Genomic DNA, 12,953 nt, shown 5'->3' with positions numbered 1-12,953 from the left:
GCACGTTGCCTGTCTTTAGTATTATATTGGCTGTAAACTTGTAATCAAAACTCATTGTTATTTGATGGGGTTATGTATACTATCACATGACTTTATGCTTTGTTCTCGTATGAAAGAAACCAAAACTTACATGTGTACAAACTTTTGACTTTTTGTGTGTGTGTGTGTGTTTTCTTTATTTAAATTATTTAAAAAAATATTATTACTTAATTATTATTAAAAAAATAAAAATATATTCAAAATACAGAAAAAAAATATGAATGAGTGGCTGTGTCCAAACTTTTGATTGGTATATATATATATATATATATATATATATATATATATATATATATATATATATATACACACACACACACACACACACACACACACACATATATATATATATATATATATATATATATATATATATATATATATATATATATATATATATAAAATGTGTGTGTGTTTGTGTGTATATAAAATTTGCTGTAGGCAATTGTATTACACCAAAAATGTTTTACTCGCATTTTAATTATCTTTATGAAATCTGGACAAGACAAAATCGATAGAGATAATGAAATTCATCATTTAGTATGAGAGATTAAAGATGGGACTAAAACTATGCACACCCATGTCTTGTAAAAGCCACATTAAAGCATTGGCTGTTTCTAAAACCCTGGGAAGCCTGTGGCATAAAGGTCAATGTATTGTGTTCTGCTCTAATTATTTTGTTTACACCAAAGCTGGAATTTCATATGAAATTATATTCAGAAGTATTCCTGGACATACAGAAGGTGGAGAAATTGATCATACACAACATCACTTTGTTGCAGAATACACTTTGGAAAACCATGTAGAAATGTGACTGAAGTTAAATCTTGGACACTGTAACACATTCACAGCACTACTTATATATTGTATATTGTACTAGACTCCCAGGTAGTTTTATTTCCTAAATGATAATTAGCACAACAAATCGGTTTTCCTTCATTCTACTATCATACACTCCAGGGCTTTACATTAACTTTTTTTGCTCACTGGCCACTGTGGCTAGTGGTTTTCCCGAGTCACTAGCCATTCAGCCTTTTCACTAGCCACAATTTTGTTGCCAGGAAATCGCAGTTTTTTCTTCACCATGATACGTTAAAGTTCGGAAGATCTAGATTTAATTATGAATGGCAGCGTATAATATATCTCTACAGTAGCACTCAAGTATTCAGTGCTGTTAAGGTAGCTCCCTATGAAAACATGGAACCAATTCAGACAAAAATATAAACAGAGTATTCTGTTTATTGAACTCAAATTCAAGCCCCTTACGATATGAAATATCGTATAATATGACAAATAACATTCAGTACAACTGAACTCATTCATCTCATCTCATTATCTCTAGCCACTTTATCCTTCTACAGGGTCGCAGGCAAGCTGGAGCCTATCCCAGCTGACTACGGGCGAAAGGCGGGATACACCCTGGACAAGTCACCAGGTCATCACAGGGCTGACACATAGACACAGACAACCATTCACACCTATGGTCAATTTAGAGTCACCAGTTAACCTAACCTGCATGTCTTTGGACTGTGGGGGAAACCGGAGCACCCGGAGGAAACCCACGTGGACACGGGGAGAACATGCAAACTCCACACAGAAAGGCCCTCGCCGGCCACGGGGCTCGAACCCAGGACCTTCTTGCTGTGAGGCGACAGCGCTAACCACTACACCGCCGTGCCGCCCACAACTGAACTGATTCTAATATTAAAAGTCCAATTCAAAACATTTATCATTGAAAAACATTTGATGTTTTGATATGCAAGTATTATGTGTATTATTAAATATTATTATGTATTATCTATTAATAGTGTGTGTGTGTGTGAACATGTGTAGAGAGAGACATTAAATGTCCTCATTACATTCATCATCAGATGAGTCTGAATGGTCCATGAAAAATGGTCTTCGTGACCTGAGGCTTCCAACAGGCCATAAGTTGATAGCTGGGGCGGATCAACTTCTTTCCAATCGCGTGAACGTTTCTAAACAGCAGCTCCATCCTCTCCGGCTCAGCCGACTTCATGACAGCCAGGGATTGAAAGCAATGCTGTCCTGTAGTGAACCAGCCGTCTTCGCCTGTTTTGATGTTATAGTACCAATGTGTGCATTTGACTTTTCGTGGTCCTTGATAGTTTCGAGTTTAAAATTACTGGTGCCTGTCTTTGCCAGACTTTCTACAGTCTTCGCAGTACATGGTATTTTCGATTTTGCTATGAACTAGCCAATCTGGGCGGCACGGTGGTGTAGTGGTTAGCGCTGTCGCCTCACAGCAAGAAGGTCTGGGTTTGAGCCCCGTGGCCGGCGAGGGCCTTTCTGTGTGGAGTTTGCATGTTCTCCCCGTGTCCGCATGGGTTTCCTCCGGGTGCTCCAGTTTCCCCCACAGTCCAAAGACATGCAGGTCAGGTTAACTGGTGACTCTAAATTGACCGTAGGTGTGAATGTGAGTGTGAATGGTTGTCTGTGCCTATGTGTCAGCCCTGTGATGACCTGGCGACTTGTCCAGGGTGTACCCTGCCTTTCGCCCGTAGTCAGCTGGGATAGGCTTCAGCTTGCCTGCGACCCTGTAGAACAGGATAAAGCAGCTACAGATAATGAGATGAGATGAGATCTCTTGTATGATGTGTAATTCACCCCCTCATTTAAATATGTTGAACATTTTTTGGCGCGCACTTTGCGCATCACGGACCTCTGTGATTTTAAAATGCTGCTCCGGCCCTGCTCATCTCTGCCCCTTTTTTCCTGTGCAGCAGGGTTTGAAACTCCAGCTATATGCAGCCACATATGGCCCTTTTCCACTACCCTTTTTCAGCTCACTTCAGCTTGCTTCAGCTCACTTCAGCCCGACACGGCTCGCGTTTCGACTATCTCAAAACAGCACGACTCAGCTCGCTTCAGCCCTGCTTAGCACCCAAAACTCGCACGGTTTTGGAGTAGGGCTGAAGCGAGCCAAACCGAGCTGAGTGAGGCTGGGGGCGTGAACAGACACTCCCCTGTGCACTGATTGGTGAGGAGGAGTGTCCTCACATGCCCACACACGCCCCGCGAGCACGCTGGGATCTGTAAACACCGTAAACCCGGAAGAAGAAGAATTACGTGAATTTCTGAAGCCTTATGCGCCTCGCCTCATCTATACGCTCTTGCCAGTATCTGTTGGCGTTGTCGGTGACAACAAGCCACAGCACCAAGACCAGCAACACTAATGACTCCATATCCTCCATGTTTATTGTTTACTATCCAGGTCGTGAGACTACCGCTTAAAAGATCACTGATGTCACTGTTTGCGCCGCTTAACGACATCACGTGACGTCCACCCACTTTCGCTAACTCCACCCAATGTGTCCACCCACTTCCAGCCAGCACGGTTCAGCGCGGTTGTAGTCGAAATGCAACTCCAATAGCCCCGCTCAGCTCGACTCAGCCCAACTCAGCACGGCACGGCTCAGCCCGACTCAGCCGCGTTTGTAGTGGAAAAGCGGCAATAGTGCGCTTGTCAGTCGTCAGCAACTTTGTTGCTTCATTCATTAACTGCAGGCTACCGTATCAGTGATTTTATCTGAGACGTTAACGAACATTCTAAACAATTCTAACATGTGTCAGAATGTTTATGCAGCTGCTCATGGGAGTTGTAGGTGCGTAAAATTACATTGCAGTGCGTTTATTATATCAGATGCCTTCAGAGAAAACTACAATTAAAATATATTGTCATACCACAGAATAAACCACCCGCCAAAGTGGCTAGTGAGACTAAAGTTATTACCTACCAAAGCCGAATTTTACCCGCGTTTGGCGGGTGGGCGGGTGCTAATGTAAAGCCCTGATACACTGGCTAAACTGGGTTTATATCAATACCTGGTGAATTGCTGCTTTGCTGCAGTATGTCAAAAGGACAAATTATTTATTTATTTGTTTATTTATTTGTTTATTTTTGCCTAAACAACGGCACGGTGGTGTAGTGGTTAGCACTGTCGCCTCACAGCAAGAAGGTTCTGGGTTCGAGCCCAGTGGCCGACGGGGGCCTTTCTGTGTGGAGTTTGCATGTTCTCCCCGTGTCTGCATGGGTTTCCTCTGGGTGCTCTGGTTTCCCCCACAGTTCAAAGTTCAACGACATGCGGTTAGGCTAACATGAGGCAGCCTTGGGCTGAAATGCCCTTGAGCAAAGCACCTAACCCCCAACTGCTCCCCGGGTGCTGTAGCATGGCTGCCCACTGCTCTGTGTTTGTGCTCATTGCTCAGTTGTGTGTGTGTGCATGCATATGTTCACTGCTTCAGATGGGTTAAATGCAGAATATAAATTTCACTGTGCTTGAGTGTGCATGTGACAAATAAAGGCTTCTTCTTCTAAAGGTCTTGACAGCACAGACACAATATTTACAGCACAGACGCAATATTTATAGTGGGGGGGGGACAAACCTGCAATACATCTCTTCATAGGTTTGTGCTAGACTGGTGTCCTCCATGCCAAGGAGGCTTCAATATGTTATCAGCAAAAAAGGTGGGCACACAAAATACTTGAAAAACAAACAACTGAACTCCCATGGTGTAGGGTGTACTGACTTGTTTCAGTTTATTTTAATGTACAGATCCTTCATTACGGGGCGGCATGGTGGTGTAGTGGTTAGCGCTGTCGCCTCACAGCAAGAAGGTCCTGGGTTCGAGCCCCGGGGCCGGCGAGGGCCTTTCTGTGTGGAGTTTGCATGTTCTCCCCGTGTCCGCGTGGGTTTCCTCCGGGTGCTCCGGTTTCCCCCACAGTCCAAAGACATGCAGGTTAGGTTAACTGGTGACTTTAAATTGACCGTAGGTGTGAATGTGAGTGTGAATGGTTGTCTGTGTCTGTGAGCCCTGTGATGACCTGGCGACTTGTCCAGGGTGTACCCCGCCTCTCGCCCATAGTCAGCTGGGATAGGCTCCAGCTTGCCTGCGACCCTGTAGAAGGATAAAGCGGCTAGAGATAATGAGATGAGATGAGATCCTTCATTACACTTTAAGCAGTTGAACATTTTTAAGACGTTCAACTGGCACACACAACACAGGTGCTGTGCAGGCCCGTTTCAAGCTATTTGGGGGCCCTAGGCAAAGGGGGATCTGGGGCCCATAATGATCCCCCCCTCGACGAAAGGCCTTATGGCCGCCTACCCACTGAAGACTTAATAAATAAACATCACACATATTGTAATCATTCTTACGATTTTTACACAAGTAGAAAAGGTGAACTCTTTACATTATTATAAATAATTATTAAACACAAGAATAGACAAAATACACACACACACACACACACACACACACATACATATATATATATATATATGTAAATATTTAGTGTTGTGTTATTTGCACATTTTATATTACTTTGTGTTATTTTCATATTTGATTTTATATATATATATATATATATATATATATATATATATATATATATATATATAAAATCAAATATGAAAATAAGACAAAGTAATATAAAATGTGCAAATAACACAACACTAAATATTTACAGTATATACACAAGTAGAAATAACTTCAAATGGTGATTAAATGATTACAAACATGAATAAGAATCTTAATAAGAACCAGTACACACAGAAAAGTGCAAAAGGTATAGAAAAACACATAAAAATGTAAGAATACACAACTAGAATCATGGAAGCAAAAACAATACAGAGACACAAGCGAAGCAAACTTGCCATGTCGTAGCCATTAGCCGTGCTGATCGCAGCAGGGCTTCCTTGCAGAAAGTTCGGGTTTCTTAGCTAAATTACTGCATTAATATCCGACCAAGGTCACAAACGTAGCCTATTTATGTAAAAAAGAGCTTTCTTGTGAGCCATCCCCTGTCCTACTCCATTCATGCTCACGACACACTAGCTACTTCTGATGAAAGCCATGCAGCTCGCTGAAACTAACTCTGACTATGACATTTTGATAAACACAATAAGTTAATCTGGGAGAAGTTGACAGTCTTTCACCTATTTGTGTGGCACATATTAGAATTTTTAGCCAGTCCTTGCAAGTTTGTAAGCCTGTTGTGCATGACAACGTTTACATCACTGTTATAAACACTGTCTACAAGATAACTACCATTAACGTAAGCTAGCTACCAAATTTGCTTGTCGACCCGCTTGGTATTAATGAGTGTGTACATTCTCACTTACCAGTGTCTTGTTTTTTTCTGTCTTCCTCTTCCCTTTTCTTCTTTCTCTTCTGGCTCCCTGAGGGGTAATTTCGCTTCATATTTGATTGTTTTTTTTTGCTGCAGAGCTCTGCAACCACTTGACTGGACGGAGATGGGCATTGAGGGGTTGACAACAGACTGTCATTGCACTTTTCGGCCAAAGCATGTAGGGAGGCGCTGTTGTGCATTAGGGGGCCCCCCTTGGAACTAGGGTATTTCAACAAGTGTCATTAGGCGCTGCGCTGCCGCGCTCAAAAAGATGTCATTGCTATTGAATACATAACCAGTCGTTCGGCAGCGGGGGCCCTTCGAGGGCTGGGGCCCTAGGCAATTGCCAAGTCTGCCTACCTTGTTGCAAAGGGTCTGGTGCTGTGTGATGTTTTTTTTTCTTTCTTTGGTCGTCCTTGCACGTGTTTTCTTTTAAAGCTAGACGACCTTTTGATTTCATAAAATCAGTGAAATTTAGTTCCCTCTGAAATTTGGTCATTGTGATATATGCTTATTTCTGTAATATCTAAAAAAAAACAACCTACAAAAAAACCCCAGGTCATTCTGTGGCTGGGAAGTTATTTAATTTGAGGGGATTCGCTAGCAAATAATGTGCATGAAATTGCTCGCTTCACACAGTCAAGCAGACAGAGGAAGTCCGTGTACACATGCATAGGTTTACCTTCTTCTTCTTCTTTTGGGTTTTGCGGCAGCTGGCATCCACAGTGTTGCATTCCCGCCATCTACAGGTTTACCTTGACCGTGCACTGACATTTACATCATTCTGTCGCTAAACGAACAGCTGATCACACCGAGGTGCTCACTGACCACCGATATTTATTAGTTTGGTTATGCATTTCCTTTCCTTTGCAATATAACATCTTTTCGTTTTCCATTACTGTAGTCAGTCTTTCACGTTTCATTCACACACTCATGTCCTCCATTTTTCTCTCCTGTTTCAAATTTATATCCCACAATGCCTTGCGAGAACGGGGAAAGCCCACCACGTGATGCATGACATAGTATCTTGAATTGGGTCATGGTGAAGCAGGAAAAAATAGCGGAGAATATAGGGCCACATGGCCCTAAATTCATTAATTGTTCGATTAAAAAAAAAACCTAATAAAATTGGAAGTATGTGATTTCAAATTCAGTAGCTTTCAGTCCACTCAACAAAAATAATTGGGTATCAGGGAAAATTCTTTTCATGACCTACACTTGAAAAATCTGAAAGGCAGTCTACCTTTAAACTGTCCTTTGTTCTATCCAATTTTATTTTATGTAACTGTAATAATGGAGAAAAAAAGAATAGCATGGAAAATCAAAACACTTTTTTTAGAATATGACAATATAAAATCCAATATCTATATTTTTATTATGACAGTAAAAATAAAGTTATGCCTTTGTTAATTATGGTAACTACTGTAAGCAGACATCCAAATGTTATGCATTCTTATCCTAGCAACTACCTGTTGTACCAACAAGAAAATCCCAGCAACACCACACCATCTAGAAACACATTAGCAACCACCGATAGACACCCCAGTACCCACTCAGTACATCCTAACAATCACCTACAAACGGCCTAACAACCACCAGGAACATCCTAGTAACCACTCAGTACACCATAGCAACACACTAGCAACCACCCAATATGCGATATTAGCCAGCTAGAACACCCTAGTAATCACCTAGCAACAACGTCAGCCTCCACATACACATTGAAGTTGATTGTACTTAAAAATAAATGACAAATCGATTGGTTAAAACATTATATTGTTATAGAACTTTGAATCATATATAAAATCAGAATAACGTGTTGTTTAAATGATTATTATTTTAGTTAGCTCAGTGTGGCCTCGGAAATATTGGACGAGCCAAACCCGGAATGTATCTTTTTTAAAAAAAATGATATCAATGCTGAGCGGCCCCAGCAACGATGGTGTAATGGTTAGCGCTGTCACCTCACAGCAAGAAGGTCCAGGTTCGAGCCCTGTGGCCGGCGAGGGCCTTTCTGTGCAGAGTTTGCATGTTCTCCCCGTGTCTGCGTGGGTTTCCTTCGGGTGCTCCGGTTTCCCCCACAGTCCAAAGACATGCAGGCTAGGTTAACTGGTGACTCTAAATTGACCGTAGGTGTGAATGTGAGTGTGAATGGTTGTCTGTGTCTATGTGTCAGCCCTGTGATGACCTGGCGACTTGTCCAGGGTGTACCCCGCCTCTCGCCCGTAGTCAGCTGGGATAGGCTCCAGCTTGCCTGCGATCCTGTAGAACAGGATAAAGTGGCTAGAGATAATGAGATGAGATATCAGTGCCATGCTGGAAATATTAGTGGAGACAAACTTGAAACTTAGGAGGTTTATACGGACCAATAGAAAATATTGGTGGAAATGAAGTCTAGTGAGATGTGTGAACTTGTCAGAATTCATTATACTTGGTGAAATTGTATCAAACTCTGTTAGAATGCTATAAAAATGAACGCTTCATACTTTGGGGTCAGATCACTCTGCAAACTGACTCAGCTTTTGTTAACTGAATGATTTAATATCTAAACTTTTCTGCTAACTCTTTGAATTATTCTTGCTTGGGAGAGTTTCCACAACAGTGCACCCTTACAACCACCTACAAACACCCCAGCAACTGCCAAGAACATCATGCAACCTCCTATAAACACCTTAAAAACCACCTAGTACATGTTAGCAACTACCTTGTTCACTTTAGCAAACACAACACTTCAGCAGCCACATTGCGCATCTGAGTAACCATCTAAGGCTACATTCACACTGCAGGCTGAAGTGACTCAAATCCGATCTTTTCGCCCATATGTGACCTGTATCCGATCTTTTATTGACAATATGAACGACACCGATCCGATTTTTTCAAATCCGACCCAGGCCGTTTGGATATGTGGTCCTAATTCCGATTCCTATCCGCTCTTTTCATATGCGACTTCAGTCTGAACTGCCAGGTCGCATTCATCCGACTTACACATCATCAACAAGCCACAAACGTCACTATTCTGCGCTGAAGTAGGCGGCGGGTCTCTCAAAAACAGTTACAACAACATGGCGCATAATCACGGGTGCAGATAGAGGGGGGGACTCGTCCCACCCAGATTTAAATTCACCTCGCTCGGTCCCCCCCCCACTTATAGGGAGGAAAAAACGTCTATGCTGTCTTTCTTTGCATAAGGCAAACCTCACGGAAAAATCAAAAGACTAATTACCATTCGGTTTATTGAGGTGCACAGCAGTGTATACATAGTTGCAACAACTCACATAAAACAAAACAAAGACTGATATTCGGTTGGTTGAGCTGCGCAGACTGCACAGGTTGTGAGCTCGAGCTTGGTTGCTATGGTAACCCACAACAAGTTTGACAGGCATGTTGGGGTTGGTTTGCTGGCAGCTTTATCCCCCCCCCAGTTTTTTGTCCCCCCCAGTTCAAAAAACGTATCTGCGCCCCTGCGCATGACATCAATGCGAGGGACGCTTCGGGCTGAGAAGGTTCTGAATCTTCTCAATGGAAGGACGCAGAGGTTAGGGAGCTGATTTCCATTTGGGGGGATACAGCTATTCAAGCTAGATTGGATGGGTCATACCGCAACCGGGCGGTTTTACTTCCGTAAACACTGGCCATGCTCACTGCGTGTGACGTCGTCGTATCCTGCAATGCGCATGCGGAACACTTTTAGGTCGCTTTTCGTTCATACTGAGGATCACATACAAGTCGCATATATTTGTTAATGTGAACGACCTCACAAAAAAATCGGATTTCACAAAAAAATCGGAATTGAGCATTAAGCCTTGCAGTGTGAACGTAGCGTAAGAACACCTTACCAACCTAGACCCCAGTAGCAACCATGACTACCACCGTAGCAGCCATCTAAAAATCCTCACAACCACAAACGATTGTGAGAATTGCTACACAGAAATTACTTGGAGAAATCTTTAAGAAATGCATCATTCTAGTAATGTTTTAGTTTTTCACTGCATATAGCACATTGCATCTAACATTAGACCCATATTTACAAGGACATTACATAAAATGACACTAAATCACAGTATTTTTTAAAGTTTTACATTGAAATCAACATTATTCAACATAAATATACCAAATTTTTAATATCTTGTTTTTGTAGAAATGAAGGTATATTTTTGCTGAATGATGAAAGGTTTTATATTGTAAATTTAAATGTACACATCAGCAAAGTCTATCATTTAGACAGAATAATACGCCTACTTTTAGGGTAATTACTTGCTCGTGACATTACAGTATTTTCCCACTCAATTTACCAAAGTTTTATATGTTCACAGTAAAATTGTGTGTTTTCTACATATTATGACAGTAAAAATTAATGTTATGTACTGTTTCTTGATCTTGGGTAATTCAATGTATCTACCATATTTTTTTACTATTTTGGATTTTGGCAAATTATAATCATTATTGGCTAATGTTAGCTTTCTGAGCTAGTCTGCTTGCACAGTTGCTAGCTAAGGAGCTAACTGATGAACTTTTATTATTTTAGGTAGTGGCAATGTTTCATATTGTGTTAGAAATGGGCTTGATGGTATATTTATAGTACATATATGGATAGTGAATGTTAGGGTTTTGCTGGGAATCGAACCTGGGTCGCTGGTGTAATGATTCAGCAAACCCCCACTAGGCCACCAGGGGAATGACTCAGGTTCAGAGGCGTGAGGCGAAAGTAGAAAGTAGCAAAAACAGTTTATTTATACTATGTACACTATATACAATCCAGGGCAAAAAACAAAAAAACCAAAAAGTATAATCCAACGCTGACACTATGTACAGTCCAAAGGAAAAAACAAAAGGATAATCCAAAAGCTCAGAAGATGTACAAAAAACAAAAATATCCAAAGGGTCAAAGTCCAAAATCCAAGTAAGAAAAGAAGAGGCAAAAACTCAAACGCTCAGAAGATCAAAAGGTCAAAACAAAATCCACAAAGTCCAAAAGAAAGAAGTAAAAACCAAGAATAAAAAGACACAGGCAAGGTACATGGGACAGAGGGAACTAGCACTAACAGCATAGCATAGGAAAAAGACTCCGTGACAAGGGAACAAACAGAGGGGTATTTATACACACACTAATAAGGAATAGGGCGGGGCAGGAAACAGGCAATGAAGACAAATATAAAAACACAGTGGCGGCCTCTAGAGGCCAAAACAAACATGACAAGATGGAAATAACAGCGGCCTCTAGAGGCCAAAACAGTCCCAGTCCTAACAGGACCCCCCCTCTAGGAGCGTCTCCTGACGTTCCCAGGGCGATCCGGATGGGCCGAATGGAAGTCCCGGCATAGTCCTTTATCTAGAATGTCCCGGGCGGGGACCCAACAGCGTTCCTCAGGGCCATAGCCCTCCCAATCTACTAGATATTGAAGCCCGCCGAGGACCCGGCGGGAGTCAAGCAGGCGATGCACGGTGAACACAGTCTGACCCTGGAAGATGCGGGGGGGGGGGGTGGTTCCTAGGGGCAGGGGCATACGTGGACGTCAGTACAGGCGGCAACAGGGAAACATGGAATGTGGGGTTGATCCTCAGAGTCCGGGGCAACTGGAGCCGGTAGGTGACAGGGTTCACCCTGCGCACCACCTTGAAGGGGCCAATGTAGCGAGGAGCAAGCTTGTGGTTCTCCACCCCCAGCGGAAGGTCCTTAGTGAACAGCGAAACCCGCTGCCCAGGGCGGAAAGTGTGGGCAGGTCTTCTATGGCGGTTGGCCTGAGTCTGGTTGGTTCTGGAGGTCTGGATGAGGGTCTTCCTGACCTTGCTCCAGGTCTTGTGACACCATCTCACATATTGGTTGACCGAGGGCACCCCCGCGTCCTCCTCCTGGTCCGGGAACAGAGGTGGCTGGAACCCGAATTGGCATTGGAATGGCGACAGCTTGGTGGCCGATGACTGCAGGGTGTTGTGGGCATACTCTGCCCATGGCAGCCAGGTGCTCCACAATGTCGGGTTATCCATTGCCAGGCCTCGCAGGGTGGTTTCCAGGTCCTGGTTGAGCCTCTCCGTCTGGCCATTGGACTGTGGGTGAAACCCAGAGGAGAGGCTGGCAGTGGCTCCGATGACCTTGCAGAACCCGTGCCACACTCGGGAGGAGAACTGGGGCCCTCGGTCTGAGACGATGTCCTGCAGGAGACCAAAGACTCGGAAGACATGAGTGAATAATAGTTTGGCAGTTTCAAGAGCAGAAAGGAGCTTGCACAGTGGTAAAAAGCGGCAGGCCTTGGAGAATCTCTCAACTATGACCAATATGACAGTGTTACCTTGTGACTCAGGGAGACCCGTGATGAAGTCGACTGCCATGTGGGACCAGGGATGCCGGGGAATGGTCAGAGGATGCAGGAGACCCTGGGGACGCTGTCGCGGGTTCTTGGTTCTGGTGCAGACATCACAGGACAGGACAAATGATCTTACTTCCTTCTCCATGTTAGGCCACCAGAAGCGTCTTTTCAGGAAGTCCAGGGTCCTCCGAGCTCCCGGGTGGGCGGTGAGAGGGGAAGAGTGACCCCACTGGAGAACCTTGGCCCGGGCTTGATGTGGGACGTACAAGAGGCCCGGTGGCCCCGTCCCAGGACCGGGGTCCTGGCGTTGGGCTCGTCGGACGGCCTCCTCAATACCCCAGCGGACAGGGGCCACAATCCGGGACACAGGGATAATAGGCCCAACTTCACTCTCCCTGTTAGTGGCAGAGAACAGCCTGGACAGTGCGTCAGGTTTGGTGTTCTTGGAGCTGGGG

This window comes from Neoarius graeffei, chromosome 13, assembly GCF_027579695.1.
Source record: "Neoarius graeffei isolate fNeoGra1 chromosome 13, fNeoGra1.pri, whole genome shotgun sequence".
NCBI lineage: Eukaryota > Metazoa > Chordata > Actinopteri > Siluriformes > Ariidae > Neoarius > Neoarius graeffei.
This window is presented reverse-complemented; position numbering follows the sequence as displayed.